Source organism: Pinus tabuliformis, chromosome X (assembly GCF_031772625.1).
Source record: "Pinus tabuliformis cultivar Carrire ecotype Pingquan chromosome X, CPIR1, whole genome shotgun sequence".
Classification (NCBI taxonomy): domain Eukaryota; kingdom Viridiplantae; phylum Streptophyta; class Pinopsida; order Pinales; family Pinaceae; genus Pinus; species Pinus tabuliformis.
Genome location: NC_142308.1, coordinates 456,535,359 through 456,556,612, shown reverse-complemented (window position 1 = coordinate 456,556,612; position 21,254 = coordinate 456,535,359). Strand labels below are relative to the sequence as shown.

The 21,254-nt window shown below is 40.9% G+C and overlaps 1 pseudogene; it reads right to left on the bottom strand.

Annotated features, from left to right (window-relative positions):
* Nucleotides 1-2,153: 2,153 nt before the first annotated feature.
* Nucleotides 2,154-21,254, bottom strand: part of LOC149140574 (polyadenylate-binding protein 2 pseudogene) — a 30,431-nt pseudogene continuing 11,330 nt past the window's right edge.

The following is a 21,254-nucleotide window of genomic DNA, read 5'->3' as shown; positions in this document are numbered from 1 at the left end:
TCTCTCTTTATAACTCCTTGGGACCCCTTAACCTCATGTGGGCCCCTCCATCCACCCATTCAATTTTCCCTCCATGCATATTGAATGGCTAATTCTAACTCCTATGTGGGTGGCCCCCACATTCCACTAGCAGCTAAATAAAGTCGATTTGGCCCCTAAGTCCCTAAGTTGAAAGTGTGGGGCCCTCTTCCTTAGTAAAAAATGTGCAAAATTGTGTAGCAGCACCCTGTTACTAATGTGTTTGAGAAGGGAAATGACAGTTCTCCCCTCCCAAATGTTTCTTGCCGTCAAGAAACCTCAAAGCTGGTTGCTCCGAAATATGCTCACCCTCCTAGGTGGCATCCTCATCTGGCAAGTTCTTCCAATGCACCAAACACCGCTTTTCCTCAAGAAATACCTAAACAAACACCCTCTCTGATTGTGGACCCCCACTATCAATGCAAACTTCACTAGGCTCCCAAATGTGCCATTGGATCATCTCTGATTGTTGTACTATTCTATAGTGAAGGAGTCCCTTGATACCAGGATCCCAAGCCAACATAATCAACGTGAAGCCGCCCTTTCTCCACTCACTATCCTACCAGATATGGGCATTAGAACCCATATGTCTATCACCAATAAGTAGAGCATCTTGACGATGTAAAACTCTACCCAAATCCTCATGAAGCTACTCTATCGAATAGTCCATCTTATTCACTACAAGAGTAAACTCCTGAAGATGAAATCCAATCCTAGTGAAATTTAACCCTCGTCTACCCGAGCCTCCCATGATCTCCTCCTATCGGTCACCCTGCCACACAGTGAATTTCCCCACACCATCAATGAATCACTACAACCAAATGGAAGATCTGCATGGCCCTCCCCTGTAGAAACCAGCTCACCTCTATGGTAGTTGAACTTCTCAACCCTATTATGCCAGAACTCCCTGCCCATCACAAAAGGAACCTATCCTATTGACATCGTGACACTCTGGTCATGAATGACTGCCTAGCATGCTCGTACCAGAACCTCCTCTAACATAACTCTTGGCCATAATCTATGCGATGATTGAGGCTAGGCCAATCTTGCCAAAGTGACTCAATAGTGCCAGCGCCTATGACTCCATGGCTAGCCCAAATCTTGAGCAACAATCTGCCTTGTCCTATAGTGAGGACTTCGGTGATCGCCCATGTGTTCGCATGTGAACGAATCAGTCCGCTTGTTATCCCAACCATGCTCACTGAGGAGTGGAGTATCCCACCAATCCATTGGATCCCTGGATCCCATAACCATACTGGAGGTCCAAAAACCCCAATCCTCTATGTCTGTCATTGTGATATGCTGCTAGTTGTTGGGACCCCTTTGTGCCTAGTCTTTGCCTCCTGTAGGTATCCAATAGGTAGGCACTAAGCATCAAGAAACCATGCCGCACATATCCAATTGTTCTATTCCTGCCAAATCACATAGCGAGATCTACTATCCAAGCTCTTGATGATGTGCTCAAGTACTTCTAGAATCCTAGGCATCATCCTTCCAACAAGGACTACTGTCCTCCGCACCTCATGCTCCCCTAATGCCTCAAGCTGTCCAACTGAAAAAGCACCATGTAACTCCCTCTCAGTCACCTCCCCAAGTGTGAACCTAGGGGTCGAACATATGTTACCTCGACAATCAACCATGCCATCCCTAAGTATGTAACCTTCGACTCGTGCACCTATCAAGTGTCTCAACTAGAGAGTTTCATCTCAGCCCATGACTCGTGATGTCTCATCCAAGTGAATAGGATGATTCCCCCATGCCCTGTTACCTGAATGGAGAGTGTTAAAGTGAAACAACCAAACTCTCTACGATTGTAAGCAACACTGGAGGATGATGGGTGGGTATGTCCCAAAGAGTATGATCAAGAGTCTACTAGAATGCTCATGAGTAATCCTACGGACAACCCTCTCTCTGCCTCGGAACTGCTGATAACTCCCTCGAGGCCCTGCCTCCACTAAACATGGTGTCCCCAAATGCTCGATAATGTCCTCATCGATCCTAGGTGAGTTGCATCCAATGGTACACCTACTATCCTTGTCCATAAGTCTCCTTGGAGGCAAAGCTCCAAGAGCTCATTGCACTGCATCATGTGTCACTACATACCACCAAGTACCTCTACACTCCATGAAATGCCACTATATGCCACAACCTATCCCTGTACACCACTCGATACCCCCGACTACAGTTATATCATCATGTGCCCTCCTGTGTCCTGCCTGTGTCACTGCACCTGTCACTCCCCGCATGTCCTCAATGCGATGCGAGTCACTCCTCCTACCCGACAGTGTAAACTGGCATGCTATGGTATACCACCATGTATCTTCGTGCTCCTCTGCAAACCACTGCTCCTCGCTGCATAGCACTGCACACCACTGGGTGCTATGGCCTAAAATTGGGTTTGTATGCATCAAGCCACATCCCTCTATATAACATTGTATGCTACGACCTGACTCAGTGTCGTCTTGTGTACCATTACCTACTATCATACCACCCTGTAACATATGGTATCCAACATGTGCCAAAGTGTCTGCCACTCTGATAGTGACCCCTGGTGTAGCATTTTTTTGTTTTTGATAAGTTAGAATAAATTAGACAAAAAATGAAAATGTATTTACAAAATGTTAAGATAGGATATGGACAAAAAGAATATTGAATAAAAAATGTTAGGAAAATATTTTGATAAATATGTCCATTATTGAATTGAGGCTGCTGTGATCCATATCAAGTTTATGAGAGATTTTTTGGCATAAATCACATGATATTTCATTTGTCAACGCGTTTTGAACCAACCAGTGTGGTTCATCATCAGGACAAGTTAAAGAATCCGATCCAGATTGCATGTTAAATAGTCAGAACAGAACATCCAACTACTATAATTTTAGACCAGGTAACGGCTATGTTGACTAACTAACGGCTAAATTTGACCAGGAAATGACTAGTTGGACTGCACTAGCCATTTCCTGGTCAAATTTCACTGTTAGTTAGTCAACATAGCTGTTACCTGGTCTAAAATTATAGCTGTTGGATGTTCTGCTCTAACTATTTAACATGCAATCTGGATCTGATTCTTCAACTTGTCCTGACGATGAACCACACTGGTTGGTTTGAAACGCGTCGACAAATGAAATATCATGTGATTTACGCTAAAAAATCTCTCATAAACTAAATATGTCCATATCAAGGAAAATGTTAGGGTAGATGCCCTAAAAAATTAAGGAAAAATAAAATGTTAGGTCAGACAGAAAATAAAAAGAAATCAACTCTGAAATTGTTCTACTTTGTTCTAAATTCAGTTTGAAAATAATAGTTGTGTGCAGTTTGTTTAGTTGCCACACTAGGTTATTTTATCTAATTATATAGTTGCATCATAATTGGATTTGTTTTAAATTAATTCTCATAGGTAGAAAATAAATTGGCTCAATAATTTAATCTGAGTCAATGGAAGAAATAAGGTATAGAGATAGATTGTCCATAAAAAGAAAATATTGGGTTGCTAGTTCAAATGCACTCTTGAAGGATAAGTAAAAATGTTAGGAATAGAAGGGTAGGTAGAAATGTGAAAGTTTGAGATGCTGAAATGGTTATTTCCTAAAGATCAAAACATTGAAGGGGGGTAAGCGTCACACAAGTTCCCTGTGTGATACCACTATCAACCATTGGATGACTACTGATTGCTGACCGTGGGATCAATATTGCATCGCATCACTCATGAGTGAATGAACCTTGGGTGGAAGAAAGTGCGATTTGCGATGTCACTGTTGACCATTAGATCTAGAGAGAGGAGATCAATGGCATAGAGCCAATTGTTGTTCAGTTATTGTTCAATTGATGTTCAATTGTTGTTCAATTGTTGTTCAATTGTTGTTCAGTTGTTGTTCAGTTGTTGTTCAAATTCCGTTCAATTGTTGTTCAGTTGCTGTTCAATTGACCTCCTACGTCATTTTTCGAATAACCAAAGTTCAGACTTTATGTTATTTCATTCATTAAAACACCCGGACCCATAGCTGTTGTGTCTGCCTATCATATTGCGACCCCACCATTCATTCCCCGCTCACACGTTAAACTCCCTCCACCTCACCTCTCATCCCCCACAATCATATGGCCCACACTCCCTTTGGACCCTCATTCGTCGTCCAAAGTTTATCGGCCGGGGGGGGGGGGGTTTGAAATGGGCAGTCTTTAATACCGCCTATATGAACCACAAAAGTACCTTTTAGTATTTCGGGACTAAAAATCCCAAAACCACAAACCGCTCCATCTTACCCCCGAACGTGGTATCCTTCATAGCTGTTACCACCACCCCACATCACGTTCACTTCATATTTTCCATCCAATCATCTGCCGCCTTTCCGTTGCCCATTCATTTCCGCTCCTGCGCATTTATAACCAAATGTCTGTTAATTAACCCGTTGGATAACTAATGAACTTCCAAACATTTGGCACCACCTTCCCACTCCATTTTTCTCTTTATAAACACTGTGTCATGCATTTCAAAGGTTACACAGTTAACTTCTGCGACCGAGAGTATTTTTCAAGCCCACCTGCTCAACAGCTCAACCACTGTCCGACATTCTAGAAGCCACTTGTCCTGTTCACAAGCACATCTTCCAGGTCCACTTGTCAGTTGCCTGTCTCCACTCTGGTAACTCCTTTTACCATTTTTTCATTTACAGTCTGCAGTTTCGTTTGAAAAAATTCCTCCCAAGGGAAAAGCAATTGCAGAAGTTTCAAATCCTCTAATTCAACCACATATTGATTTCCACCATACTCCATTAGTTGAAAAGGATTTCAAAATCATTGAGACTTCTCAATTTGATTTATTTGAAATTTATTGTTGGTGGGAAGAACAACTAATTGACCAGAGTGATGAAATTACGCTCTGGGAATCCCAATTACCTCACTATATTTTTCCACAAATACACAGAGCTCCAGAGTTCGTGAGAAAATTCCATGAATCCTATGATCCCAGCCAGAGAGCCATTATCTCACCTACTGGAGAAATCCTCTGTCCTATTAACGTTGATTCAATTGAGAAAATGTTGCAGGCCCCTGCCACTATACCAAACCATCCTTTTCCTCATGAAAACCTGATAGAATCTTATAACAAATTTGAATTTACCAAGAGATCCTAGACCCTGGAACTATTTTTAGCAATTGGAAGTCCTCTACCAAAGAGAAATCCCCCTTATGATTCATCTATGTTTCCTGATAGAACCAAACATATTACTACTATCCTTTCCTATTTGCTTGGTTATCACTCTGATCAGTTTGTCAATGAAGCCATACATGAGCAGTTTGTCAAATTTAATGCTGAAGAAGTATTCAAGTATGCTTCAGTACTTTTGTATCTGTTTATATATTTTTAGGGGGACAAATTCCCATTTTCTTTGCAGAAACTTGATGAAGAAGGATCGCCACAATCAATGATTTTCTAGACTTCAATGGGGATGAAGGACAAAGAAGAATTCACATATAAGCAGTTCATAGAACTGTCTATTCATCCAGCCCTCGGCCTTATGAGCAGCACTCCATTACCAAGGATCAATGAAGAGATTGTCAAAGAACTTCAGTTCATAGATCAAGCTGCAACAAGAGATTGGTATTGCTACCAGAACTACACAGAAATCAGGGTTTTTGGCTATGAGCTTCCACCCTACAAACTACCAAAGTGCCTCCCTGTTAGAATCTTTGCAATGCAGTACTTGAGGAAAAGATTGAATGCAGATGAAGTACATTTTGTATCTGCCAAAAAGAAATCACAATTTAAGCTCAAAGCTCAAGTTGGTCCTTTCATTTGTAATACTGGGGCAGTAGGGGAGGAAGCTGATAAGTTGCTAAAGGAAATGAAATTTCCTCTCAATTTCTCTTGGTCATATGACCCATTAGGAGTCATCTCCAAACTCAGGGTGGAAAATAAGTTCACACAATATCATCATACAACTAGGCCTGAGATAGAAAAGTTCAAGAATCAGTTGGAATGGATAGAGAATACCCTCTAGGAGGTTGAGGAGCAGGTAGTCTCTACATCTAATATGCAAACTCCAATTGCACAGGAAAAGACAACCAAGAGAGGGAGGGAAGAACAACCTTCACCTGCAACATAGGAAATAATCCAAGGCTTCAATGTTTTTCACAGGAAAAAAACAAAGAGTCTCTATGAATGTTGATTCACAGTCTGGTGAACAGTCTATAAAATATCCAACTCAGTCTACCACTTCTCATGAATATCAGATAGTTCAAACTGCTGGAGTCATTCTAGAGAATAAAGAAGAAGACATCTTCCATGCCTTTAGTGAAGTCAAAAGAAAGAATGAAGAATTGAATTTGAATACTTACACCCAGTTATGGAAGCATTCTTCCAGCTCTTAAGCAAGGCTTCTTTCAGTCTTTGACTCTGAGAAGGTGAAGATGAAAATGGCTTTCTTGTAGGCCCAAGTTCCTCAACCCAGGACTGTAGCACAATACCAGAAACACACTTCTTTTGAGTTTATAGTTAAGGATGTGCATCCAATTAATCAAATTGAGATGCACAAACAAATTGGGCAGATGATTGCTTCAACCTTGACAAACATTGCTATGAGTTTGTCAAAGATGCAGGTTACATTGGCCAACATTCAGTCACAATTAAAGTTGGAGAAGGTCTCCTCATTAGAAAAAGATACCAAGATTTAGTCTTTGGAAAATCTAGTGCTAAGGATGGGATATGATCCCTCAAACATAAATGCCGCAGAGGAGCTCATTAATAAAAATAACACTGAGGTTGCAACATTAAAGAAACAGCTTAAACTACCAACATCTAAGGATCCAATGGCCAAAGAAATCAAGGAGACAGAGACTCAAAATTCAGATATGATGAAACTCATTACAGAATAGAATTTGAAAATAAAACAAATGGAGGAGCAGATGGAGAAATTGGTTAAGGAGAAGGAGGAAGCTATCAAGAACATTCAAAATTTAGTGGATGTAGTCTCTCTTGCAGCAATTCCCATCACTATAGTTTCTACTACAGCCACTACACCAGCAACAGGTACAACAGAAGGAGCTGAACAACTTACTAAAGCTGTTCAAAACCTGTCTATCCAGACAGGAGAAATCAATAAACTAAAGGATGAACTCAAAGAGTTACGACTTATGAAGTCTATATTAGACAGTTCACACACAACTGAAACAAACAAACTCAAAGGCCAAGTGGAAATGTTGAAGAAAGAACTCACAGATTCTTTCATAGGAAACAAGTTGGGTTTAGCAAAAGAAATTCTATGGGAAGAAATCACAAAGGCAATCAAGGAGATTTGGCCCTCAATTAAGATAATATTCAACCAAAAACATCTCTTGGAGAAAGCTCAGGAAGTAGTGGAATCCATAACTAGGTAGCTGGAGGATATGCCAGAGACTGCCTCTGATCTAATAAGATTTCTGAATTCCAAGGATGACTGTGAGCTTGAGGAATTAAGGATAAGTGAAAAAACTACAACAATATTAGAAGTAAAGAAGATTATCACTAAGAGAAATCTCAACCTTTAGCTACAGGAAAAGTGCAGCAATATTAACAACATGGTTCAAATATTCTTCAACAAAATTGAACCTTTGATCAACAAAGATTTACCTTCTATGATGGTTATTAATGATAAATTGATTCCAATTGAGGATTATGTCAAAAAGTTAACAGAGGTGGGCACCCATGCAACTTCAGTAGCCAATATCAAAGGATCAACAACGCCAGCTCTCATAGTAAAAACACTCAGGGATTATTTCTTCGTCCTGGATGAAATCAAGCATATATTTTTGCTAAAACCCACTTTTACTAAATATACCGAGATGGATGAAACCTATAGGAGGGTAACAAATATTTCTATCCCATATAAGAAATGTCGGGAAGAACTAATAGATTTACTTAATTAAGGATTATTGAAAAACATTCAGTTTTTGAGGGAACAGTCAGATAGCTTCAACCACTTTTCAACTTTTTTAGTGATAGTCATCAAACAGCACAACACCAAAGCAGTGCCAGATCATTAGACAGTTTTATTTTTGATTGTGTAAATAACCTATTTTTGTAAAAGTAGTTCAGGGTATTTTTCATCCTGCTGTTGTAAATAACTCTCTTCACAAGTTGTTAAGGGTTTCACCTTGAATAATCATTTCTATATAATTGATGTAATTAATCTTTCTGGATCATTAATACGAAGCAAAGGATTCTGAATTCTGTTTTGCACAGTTTTTGTTTCCTGTAAGTGTTTCCAGTGTCATTCATTATGTTTTTCTTCATATACTTGTGTCTTGCACAGATAACTAGGTAGGAGTGATTATATTTCAATCTATTCCTATAAGATTTCTGAAGTGTTAATCTATAAAGAGAATGAATTAATGGACCGTTTGTTTAATTAATTCCCTCAAAATTAATAAATCATCAGCATCTTTTGTAAGCTCATGTGTATTTTCTAAAACTTGTAAACATAGTTTAAAGGTTTTCATACTTACGATTATCCAGCTTTCAATTTAAAAACTATGGCAATCATATTACTTTTATGTTTCTGCTCATCATCTTAAAAGCTATTCCACTATGTAAATATTTATAGCAGCCCTCTGTCGAGATATTGATATTATTCAAGAGGTTAGACACATCAGTTCTATATCTATTTCATCCATTGGTCTCCCAAATAAAAACAAAACCCCCAAAACATTTATCTTAGATGCTCTGGCATAATAGCTGACCATTATTATCTCAGAGGTACAACAACCCCACCATGACACGCGTCATGTCACCTTGTCCATCTTGGTAGACCTGAGCACCCTAACTCCACTCCTACTAGGCGAGATATCTCTGTTGTGCTGATCGTCTGTGACCCCTGAATCCTAAAGCTTAATGGGAGAACATCATCTACATACAATATCTGTTCTGGTGGCTAACCCACGCCACCTCCTCGAACCATCTCCTACCAGAGAATGTTAATCATCATGTACCCCCATGCACAACCAACATGCCAAAACAACCAATGGATTATGATCACAAACCACCTGGCCACTAGCATCAACTGGAGCTCCCCTAAGGAATGCATGTGCTCAGGCATGGGCTTGACTACCTCATCAATTCCATAGCCATCCCACATGTTTTATATCAGATAGGAAGCCCTACTTGGATCCCAATGCCAACTTGGGCCTCCAACACCCTCAATGTCTGAGAGCTCCCACTGAGATTTACTCCGAACTACGACCATCTCCATGAGTCTAGCCCACTCCACCGGGTACCAACTCATAATCTCTCACCATCCAACCCTAAGAGAGGGATCAAATGCACAAACTCTAGCACATAGAACAAGCCTAACACACGGATGTTACATCTTGTGTAACTCTAACCGTCTCATCCCACTACCCAGGTCAACACATGAGATCTGACTATGTAGCTATGCCTCTCTCTCCAATTGGAAAAGGAGACCCAATAGTTCTGCTAACCTGGTCATCCCCTTTGGTATGTCTAGACAACTCCGTCTCTCTCAATCCAATGCGTAAGGATGGGCTGATAACGCTTTAGATCCTGTCAGTGTGCCTCTAAAGTGAACTGTGCTCAAATCCCAACATGCGGTCTCTATGTTGCCCCTCATCATTGGCTAGCCCAAAGGATCGTTGCACATCCTACTCCATCATGGGCTCCACATGAGCCTCCAACTGCTCCTCCCTAAACAACCCAACATGCAAGACATGCTCATCAGTTAGTTGTAGGTGACTGTCGTCCGACAATTGTGTCATAGATCTGGATGCCTTTGCATCTATTGGCTCCTCATCAACAGTGGGGATGTTTCCTTACAGCTCATGAAAGGATGGTCCTCTGGGTGTATGCTCTACTTTCTCCCCCAAGGTGTCAACTAGTTCTATCAAAGAGGCCTCCAACAACAGTGACTCTTGTGCCACACTAGGTATACCAATGTGATCCTCACACTCCCGCGTGTCCTCTACCTCATGTTCAATATCCTCCTTAGGCCCCTAATGTCTAAGACTAGATATCCACTAGCAAAATCATCTCCTTGACTCATCCTTTAACTGTCTCTGGCCTACCTGCTCTTTTCCAGGAGATTTGGTGCCCTGATTCTGTCGACATTCCCCACATAGTGTGGATGGTTGTAATCCCACAGCTTATGCACCTCTAGTGTCTATGTTGTAAGGACAAGGATGGATTTGGACTAACACCTTCCTCAACTGAGCCAACCTCTCATCACTCCAGTGGATTCCAGCCTAAAATCCCTGCATATTGAATCTCCCTTGAGCCATTGGTAGTGTACAATGAAAATCATCAATGTGCATACATGCCCATTGGGGGATATTTATTGAGAAAAAAATGACATAATATATTAGAGGATATATAGGGGGTAGAGGGTTTTTGTATTGGTAGGTATAAAAAATGGATCCAAAAGTTAATGAAAAAATATAAAGGGGTATTTAAAATGTTAATGAAAATTGGATACCTACAATATGTAGTGAAAGTAGGGGTTTTTAAATAGGAATTTAAGTGATAACCCAATTAAACAAACAGTGCAACAATGGAAAATTAAAAACATTTAGCAAACAACTATGAAACATTGTAATATTAGAACTACTGAGCCATATATTATGAAATATGAGAGCATGAATACAATATATAAATGGAGTAGTGCACTTGAACTTGTCTCAAGGACAATCTGGACCAAACCCAGGTGGTAGAATAGCTGGAAAGATGATTGTTAAATAGTTGCTCTACTATGCTCTGTGTTGTCCCAGTAAACTGTTGATCTGCTGACTTCGGCCTACTGGAAAGTGCCCAAAAAATACTACCTTTTTAGCCTTAGACTCCTTGGACAAAACCCGGAAGGGAATTTCTCTAATTTTGACTTTGGATTTTTAGCCTCTTGGGAGCTGCTCTCCGACTACTGCTACAAATTCAATTTGCAGGAAACAGCTGCAAATCCACCTGGAAACACCCCTCAAATGTTGCTTTCCCATATACTATTTGATCCCTTGCTTCCCGTATGATCCTTGGCCTTGATGGCTGCTCAATTAAGCCCCACGAATTTGTTGTTGGAGGCCATCGCGCAGTCTCTTTGCCCAGAAATGTATACTGTTGTGTGTACTAGCTGGCTAGCTGCAAAACACTGATAAAATACCCTCAGTCCTCCACCTTCCTTGCTCCTGAAAAGTCCCAACAAGTGAGGGCCCTCTTGGCTAGCTAAATCAACTTCTGCATATTTCTAGCTGCCCAGAAAACACACAGTCCCTTCCTTTATGTGGTTGGATGAGCTGTGAATCACTGTTGGAAACTTTTGCAATCTCTGTCGAACAACCTCCTGTTGGCTAGTTGAATTGTTTATGGATTAAACATTCAAGTACCACATTAATTGTCAACCTGGGAAAGTCTTTTTATTACAAAGGCTACCGCGTACTGTATGTACTTACTCCTAAAAGCATTAAAAAGTTGTAGTATACGTAATCCTTATGCTAAGTTATCACTGTACTGTTAAAATGAAAGTAATTGATTAAGATTACAAATCTGAAAAGTGAAATGATGGATGCTCTGTTGGCAGAGGATCAGGACCCTATCCTCCAGGTGAGGACGTTCAGCACCTGCCTCTGTAACCAGATTGCTAACACACACTGCACTCAAATTCACCGGTGAAATATCCTTGCACAACTTCAAGCAATGAATGAAACAGAGTACTAGCAAAGCGGAAATACCAGAGGTAATGCTACAGAATCCAAACAGAGTACCAGCGGAAAGAAACTATCACACACTTACACACTTTAACAGAAAAGTAAATGGGTGAATCTTGTGAGGAAGGTGGGCCCAGTCCCTCTCACAAGATTCCCCGTCACACAAAGACTAGATTAAGTGCTCAGAACGATTCTTTATTCATCTGCCAAAAGATTCAAATACAATGAAGTTCAGACTTGCTGATGTCTCTCAAAATCTCTCTTACAGATTACACATTAACCCCCTTCTAATGTAGATGTCTCCTCTTTATAGAGGAGACATCTATTACAATAGATCATTACAGTTCATTTAGTCAACTCATTTGATCAAAAATAAAAGTTACAGATCGCTGTTACAACAGTATAACAATATATTCTTTCTTAAGTTCTGGCTATTACACAGCTGGTAACTGTCTTCGACCATCTTCTTGGGATATTCACATTCCTTTGTCGTTTCCCCATGCTGTTCCTGATTTAAGCAGTGGTAACTGTGTTCTACCCGCTTTAGATAGCTGTAGATCGTGCCGCGTCAGCGTTCTTCAGATAGTAGCCGGTTGTTATTTCTAGTTGTTGCAAAATAGCCTGCTTTAGGTGGTTGCTGTTGCTGACTGTAGCAACTGCGTAGTTGCTGCTTCTGGTGTTGCAGCAACTGCGTAGTTGCTGTTTCTGGTGTTGCAGCAACTGTGTAGTTGTTGTTTCTGGTGTCACAGCAACTATAACTTATAATTCCTGCAGGCTTAAGACAATTACTTGACAATTTAATCAGCTTTTCCAAGATAAATATAAAGATACTCACGAATATGCTATGAACAATTAAACATATAGATATGCGGAAAGTCACTTCGTACCTTGGGGTGATAAGTCATTATGTAATCAAAAGCTTACAACTTATGACTGAAAAGGATAATATTAAGGCAAAAATATGAGGTCAAAATAGGTCAATTCTGAGTCCTAACATCCCCCCCAACTGAAGAGATTGCATGTCCCTATGCAATGGCTACTCTGAGTCTGAGTCGGAGTACTGGGATGAACAATGTAGATTACTGAGACAATAGTTATAAGAAGTGGCATCAAACTTCTTTCTAAATCCACAGGCAGTCTGTATTTGCCTCCATGCTGCTGCTTCTTCCCTGCTGGACAATCCAAACTGTCCTTTATACTGTTCACCAGACAGCCATAAAAGTGGGAATCTAAATCTGTAACCCATCCAATTTTCAGCACAGTGCTGCATGCAATTAACATAATGAGGTACCCTTGAGAGTGCCACCTGCAAATTAGGTGGATTATAAGGGTGGTATTCCTACCTCTCCTTGGGGCAGTTCTCCCAAAACAGTTTGTTTGCTTTGACAACCAAGGATGCCTTAGTCTTTACATAATGCTGACAGTCTTTCAGGACCATTGTTTGCAGTTGCTTAACATGGTCCTTCATTTCAGGATCACTTACCATGCTCAGGTGTTGTGCAATAAAGGTGGCTGCGTTCTGCGGCTCAGCTCTAATCCACAGAAGACAATTCTGTTCATTATGCTGAGCTGAAACAAAGGCGTTCTGCCATGTAAGTTGATTAGCTAAGAAGGAGATAAAGGCTCTCAACTGTATGTCACCGACTACAGGTATCATATTCATATTTCTTTCCTCGGACATGGCTTCATTATGGAGATAGAGCTCGCATAACAAATGTTGATCGTTTTTAGGTGCCTCTGCAAAGGTTTGCATAAACTGCTCTGACGTGACTACCTGATGAGGTCTACCTTCTTTGACAGCCTTTATCTGCAAAAATGTGAGTCTTTCCCTTAAAAATGTTGCGTAATTAAAAGAGGGTTTCCTTGCAGCAAGTAGTCTTTGAAACAATTCGAACATCTGGGTCAATCTGGTTTTAAGTTCCTTGATTTCTTTATGCTGGGCTCTGCACTGCTCAAGTGCTTCCCAGTTCTTGTATGCGTGACTAAACCAGATCCCTTTTTGTTGCTGGAATGCCTTGCCTTGTGACTGCTCATATTCCCTCCACCATTGTCCCTTCAATGTTTCAAAGCTATCTGTTTCTGTGCATACATCAGTAACGGAGGGAAGCTCTGTCTGTGTAAAGGCATCCACAAGGATAACCTGCTCTGTAGGAATAGTCTGGGATGATCCAACATCTTTTTCTTCATTCCTGGCTGGTGTCTCTTCTTCCTGTTGTACTGATTCATTTTGTTCCATGGTGATTTGGGTGGGCCGGGGTGAGTCTGTGCCTTTTTCCTCATTTCCTTGTTCTTCTTCTCCTTTTTCCTGATTTTCTTCTTCCTGTTTTTCTTCTTCTTTTTCTTCTTCCTGATTTTCTTCTTCTTTTTCTGCTTCCTGATTTTCTTCTTCTTCTTTTTCCTGATTTTCTTCTTCTTTTTCTGCTTCCTGATTTTCTTCTTCTTCTTTTTCCTGATTTTCTTCTTCTTTTTCTGCTTCCTGATTTTCTTCTTCTTCTTTTTCCTGATTTTCTTCTTCTTTTTCTGCTTCCTTGGCAATTTGAATAGAGCTGGGTGAGTCTGATTTTTCTTCATTTTCTCCTAAAACTATTTCTTTTTCCTCCATAACAGTTTGGGTGGGCCGAGGTGAGTCCATACCTTTTTCCTGATTTTCTTGTGCAACTACTTCTTCCATAGTAACTTGGGTAGGCCGGGGTGAGTCTGAATTTTCTTCTGCATTCCCTGATTCTTGTGCAACAACTTCTTCCATAGTAACTTGGGTAGGCCAGGGTGAGTCTGTATTCTCCTTTTTCTCATTCCTTCTTTCTTCCTGCATAATTTCTGAGGAGCTTGCTGGTTCTTGTGTGTCAGCAAGCCCTTCTGCTTGTTCTTGCGCAATCTCTGGAGAACTTACTGGTTCTTGTGTAGCAGTAAGTTCTTATGTTCGGGCCTGTGCAGTTTCTGGGGAACTTACTGGTTCTTGTGTGTCAGTAAGCCCTTCAGCATTATCTTGTGCAGTTTCTGGGGAACTTACTGGTTCTTATGTGTCAGTAAGTCCTTCAGTTTGGTCCTGCATCTTCTCTGAAGAGCCTGTTGGTTCTTGTGTGACAACAGGTTCTTCTGTCTGCACTTCTTCTGGAGTACCTATTGGTTCTTGTGTGACAACAGGTTCCTTTATTTCAGGAGAGGATTGCGACATTTCCGTCTGTATAGTAGCAGGCTCTTTTGTTTCACCATCAACATTAGATGCTTCCTTCATTGGCTCTGCCACTACTTTATATCCTGCCTGAGTGTAAATTTCACCACAATTGGTGCACACATATTCGTTATCCTTACTTTTTTCTGCTGCAGACGCTACTCATGCTAAAACATGCAGGCTGAATTCCTTCTGATATGCTTCTTTAACCCTTATTATTTCCTCCTGATAGTCCTGAATCTGAGATTTCAGGAATTCAATTTTTTCTTGTAGGGCAGGTATGGTAGGCTGGTCCTGCGGAGCAGTAGATTCCAATGGAGGCAGAGGTTGTGTTTCATCATTCTGATCAGTATTCCCCACAGGTGGTTCTTGTGTGGCACCTGCAGTAGTGGTTGTTTCTTGTGTTGTAGCCACTTGGTCACTATTATCTTGGGTGTCGGCAACTGGTTCTTGTGTGTCAGCTGCCTTAAAATATGATGTCACGAAGCTATGAACACTCTACATCTCTGCTTCCGAGGGTGAGGGAGAGGAGTTTTGAGGGCTGGTGGGAGTACGGATCTTTATAGTGATGGGCAGTGAACTGGGGGAATTAGGAGATTTAGCTGCTACCGATGACTGAGTTCTTCTCTTTGGTAGAGAAGCAGGGAATTCAGGCGTTTTTCTTTTTAGGCTAGCTTTCTTTAGGATGGGGACAATAGCCGGAGTAGGAGGTGCCTTCGCTGAAACCCTGGTTCTCCTTCTTTTCGATGGGGTTTTCTTTTCCTGCTGCCTTTTTCTTTTAAGCAGGGTAATGGGGATATTGTCATCGGAGTCATCAGTAGAAATACCCAGTATGGGAATGGAAGGATTGATTCCTTTGGGAGATGGGGTTGTCCTAGTGGCATTCTCAGCATCTTGCGGGGGTGTTTGCTGGATTTGTTCAGGAATGTGCTCTGCTTGCTGAGGGTTTTCCAGAGGGGTTTGTTCGGGCATATCCTCCGTTTGCTGAGGAAGTTCTTCATCTTGCTGAGGTATGTCCTCAGCTTGGTGGAGAATTTCCTCTTCCTGGTGAGGAATTTCATGTTCCGGCTGTGGAATTTGTGCCTCCTGATGGGGATTAATGGGGGGTGGAGGGTTATTTAGAGCGAAGGCTCTATTAATCAGCAATTGGGCTAAGCGGTGGTGTTTTAAGGAAACTAGAGGATGCTTAGCTTTCACAGCATAACGTGACATATTTTGGAGACAACCCAATAGATAATATGGCATGTTTATTAACTAACCATTTCTTAGATGATTTAATAGGACAAAGTCGTGCTGGTAAATTACCTGGTAGCGGCCTTCGCAAGTTAGATATTGCTTGAAAAATTCAGCGACTTTCGGCCACGGTTGAGGTAACGACCGAAGTGCTACACCTCTGCCTTTGGTCTCTACGTGCTCGCCTGGTTGGAGAAAATCCTGCTGTGCATTAAGAATCAGGTGCTTTCTGCTGAACCACCGTGTGCCATTAGCTGGTAGCCCGGTAACTTCGGCTATGATTTCCTCTGTGACTGGAACTTGAATTCCCTGGACGACCGAGAATCCTTCTGTTAAATTGCATGCGAATTCAAGGACTTGCTGCTCGTCAAAGTCCGGGAGTCTCTTGAAATACTCTATCCAACCTGCTTGCAAGAAAATTTGATAAATTTCTGGAAAGAGTTCAAGGACTGCTGTCGAGCCAGGCTCATGTGTAATGAGGGTTCCTCCCATAGCTGTTGTTTCAGTAACTTTCAGAGTTCAGAGCCGAGCTTCCAATTTCAGTTCAGAGTAGAACGTCGCAAATGGTAACATGCTGTGATAGGGTGGCTTTTACATATTACCGGGAGAGTTAAGGGTGGCGGTAGTTGGCGTGGTATGTCATTATGAGAGTTGCTTTGGTAATCCCCCCCCTACGTGTCAATGATATGATTGGAAGTACAATGATTTAATAGTCCTATCAACTTCTCCGCATTACCTATCATTTAATGTCCATACATAATCATGCGTACCTTCGTATTTTACCTTTTTGATTGCTGCGTCAAAAAGTCTTGTCTTGTCTTGTGCCGGATCATAATGATTACCGCGGATCTACAAGCATGGGAATACCGGTAATTTGTAATGATAATGACGGGAAGTGATAGTAGGGTGCTGTAATCATCACAAGGAGTGGTATATTTTATCAAAATTTGTTCCTTGGGGCTGAAGTGGTAAGACTGGCGTTTTCGTACATGAAGTAGTCTGCTGGGAAAGATATTCCGTGATCGGGAAGTGATGTTGTAGCACCGGGATTGGTGTTGCAGCCACAGAAAATTGCTGATGTGGCAACAGGGAATGATGTGAGACGTTTGTAAAAACGGGAATTGTGCTGGAGCAATAGGAATGGTGTTGCAGCAACAGAGAATGGTGTTGCAGCAACGGGAGTGGTGTTGCAGCAACGGGGAATGGTGTTGCAGCAACGGGAAATGATGTTGCAGCAACGGGAATGATATCGCAGTAACAGGGAATGGTGTTGCAGCAACGGGGGTGGTGTTGCAGCAACGGGGAAATGGTGTTGCAGCAACAGGGAGATGGTGTTGCAGCAACAGGAGTTCCGAGTCTGCAAAATAATTCCTTTGAAACTTTTGTTCTCAGCTACTTCCCGGGCCAAAATCTGCAAAATACTAAAATGTAATATCGCAATCCTTGGCAGGATTTATTAGTTTCTAAAAAAATAAAAAAGAATATCTAACCTAAAAATAATTACATAAATAATAGAAACTCAAGTGCTTTGAGGGACAGCAAGTTCCCCTGGAAAAGAATATTGTTTTATTGCCATGCAAGTGGCTTTAAAATCCTCTTTGGAAACCGACCGCTGATATAACCGAAGTCGGTAGCCATTCACTAACAGTGGTGTTCTGCTTCCATCAATTGTTAAAAGTCTAACTGTTCCATTTGGGAAAACAGTATCCACTTCGTACAGCCCTAACCATCTTGTTCTCAGCTTCCCTTGAAAATTCTCGAAACGTGAATCATAAAGTAGAGCCCAGTTACCTTTCTGGAACTATTTTTGCTTGATGGTTCTGTCATGCCATCTGCTTCTTTGTTGCTGTATCATAGTTGTTTGATGGACGGCATCCATTCTTTTCTCATCCAATTCCTGCAGCTACTGCAACCTGGCTGTCTGTGCATCAGTTAAATCAAGGTTAACAGCTAAGGCAGTTCTTAAGGTTTTAATCTCAAACTCTACAGGAAAAATAGCATTCTTTCCAAAAACTAATTCATAGGGTGAAAAGCCTGTTGTATTCCTCCAAGTGGTTCTATAGGCCCAAAGAGCCTCGGGCAACCGCTGAAACCAGTCCCTTCTATTCTCCTTTATCGTTTTTGTTAAGATGGCTTCTATGACCTTGTTGGTGCTTTCCACCTGCCCATTTGCTTGGGGGTGGTATGGTGTGGTTATTTTATGCTTGATATGATATTTTTGGAGCGTATCTTTGAAGCCATGAGAATTGAAAGGAGGTCCTCCATCAGTGACTAATTCTCTGGGTAGTCCAAATCTAACAAAGATTTCTTCAAATAAGAATGTTAGTACTACTTCTTCATTAGCTTTAATGAGTGCTTTGGCCTCTACCCATTTAGTCATGTAATCCGTGCATACTAAAATATAAACTCTTTGATTAGATGGAGGATTAATGGGACCTACGAAATCTAATGCCCATTTCTCAAAAGGTTCAAGAGTTACCTGGGGATTGAGTGGCATTTCATCCCTATGGTTGGGCTGGCCCATTCTTTGACAGCTATCACAAGCCTTCACATATTTTCTAGCATCTTTAAAAAGTGATGGCCAGTAATAACCCATTCTAAGTACCTTGTGAGCTGTTCTTTTATCTGCAAAATGTCCTCCACAAGGACCATCGTGACAAGCTTTCAGTATATCATAAATCTCGTCTTCCCCAATGCATCTCAGGATTTCTTGATCTATTCCTGTGTGGAACAGACACCCGCTTATCCAGTTGTACCTAGCACTTTGCTGGATGATCTTCCTTCTTTCCCTGTGTGATAGGTGTGATGGTAATTTTCCTGCAACTAGATAATTGGCAATGTCTGCATACCAAGGTGAGTGAGCAGATACTGCAAATAAATACTCATCAGGAAAAGAATCATCTACTGGAGCATTTTCATCAGTTTTTAAACGAGAAAGGAAATCAGCAACTACATTTTCTTTACCTGGCCTGTCTACAATTGTGATGTCAAATTCCTGCAACAGTAATAGCCATCTGGTGACTCGGGCATTTGTAACTGATTTATTCATTAAATACTTAATGGCCGAGTGATCAGTATGCACAAAGGTAGTGTAGCCAGTAATATAATGTCTAAATTTGTTAATAGCATAAATAACTGCTAGAAATTCCTTCTCGGTAACTGTGTAATTTAGCTCAGCTGGTGTCATGTTCTTGCTGATAAAATAGATGGCATAGGGGAGACTGTTTTCTTCCTGACCCAAGACAACTCCAATTGTTGTGTCTGAGGCATCAGAGGAGATATGAAAGGGTAATGCCCAATCAGGTCCTCTCAAAATAGGAGCTACGGACAACTGATGTTTAAGTTTATTGAATGCATTTTCACAATCATCAGTCCACTTGAATTCAACATTTTTCATTAACAACACAAATAGAGGAGAAGCTATTTTGGAAAAATCCTTAATGAATCTTCTATAATATCCGGCATGTCCTAGAAAGCTTCTTACATCCGTTTGTGTTTTTGGGATAGGGAGATTCTGAATCACCTGTATTTTAGCTAGATCGACTTGAATCCCTAAAAATGAAACAAAGTGACCCAACACAATACCTTGATTCATCATCATATGGCACTTTTCAGTGCTTAAAGCAAGGTGTGCTTCTATACACCGCTTAAGTACTTTTTCAAGATTTTGCAGTGCATCCTAAAAGGTCACTCCATAGGGAGTAAAGTCATCCATAAAAATTTCCAATGAATCATTTAACATATCAGAAAAGATCCCTATTACCGCTCTTTGAAATGTTGCTGGAGTGTTACACAGCCCAAATGGAAGTACTCTATAAGCAAAGGTTCCCCATGGGCTAGTAAATGTGGTTTTGTCCTGGTCCTGGGGTGAAATCTTGATCTGATTATATCCACTAAACCCATCCAAGAATGAAAAGAATTTCTTACCTGCTAAATTATCCAATACCTGATCGATAAATGGTAAAGGGAAATGGTCTTTTTGGGTGGCTTTATTCAATGCTCTGTAATCCACACATACTCTCCATTTCCCATTTTTCTTTGGTACAATTACAAGTGGGGAAACCCACTCACTATCAGATATGGGGTATAGAAATCCTGCATTTAAGAGTTTTTGAAGTTCCTCCTTGACAATTTCTCTAAGGTTGGGGTTCATTCTTCGCTGGGGTTGACAGACTGGCCGGGATCCCTCCTTAATATAAATACGGTGAGTGCATAGTTCAGGGGAGATCCCTTTCATGTCTGTGTAGTCCCATGCAAATGCCTCTTTATTTTCTTGGAGTAACTTTATTAATTTCTGTTTTTCATTATCAGTCAAATCAGGATTTATATTTAATGTTTTACCAGGTTCAATTTCGATTGTTGTACTTTTGGAAGGGCTGCCTACTGCTGTCTGAAATAAGTTTTCATCTTTCATGTTCTGCTGGGATTCAGATTCTAAGATTGTAGTGAAGTGATTATATGTTTCAGGGCTGACCGAAGAGGGTTTAGAAATAAAGCTGTTGATTAATTCATCTTCGGTGGAGTCCTTAAAAGTCAAAGCTTGTCCAATAGTTAATATAGGTTGGGTCTCCTCATCCTCATATTCTACCCATACAGAATTGTCATTATTAATCATGGGTGTAGCATGAAGATAGAGGGTAAGCTGTTTGGTTTCATGTCCATTAGAGATGTTCATTGATCCAGATCTACAGCTGATGAAAGCATCTGCTGTAGCCAACCAAGGTCTCCCTAGAATCAACGGATGACCCCCCAACTTTGTTTTAGTTTGTAACACCACAAAGTCAACCAGGTAATTCTAGGATTCTACAGAGATTATAAGGTCTTCAATGACCCCTTCAGGTTTAATCGTAGAACGGTCAGCCAACTCTAAGATAGTTGGAGTTTCCCTGATAAAGTTTTTTAACTGGAGCAATTGTGCTATTTCGAGTGTCATTATATTTATTGCAGCTCCTAAATCTACTAGGACTTTAGAGATAAAGGTTTTTCCGACCTGGACTGTTACTGTAGGGTGACCAGGGTCACCATACTTCACAGGATAATCTTTTTCAGTCATTAAGGCAGTTAATTCCCCCATCACATGAACGGTGAGGGGATCTTTAGCCTTCCTTCCAGGCTTTTTTATACAAATGTCTCTAATAGTTCTAGCATAAAT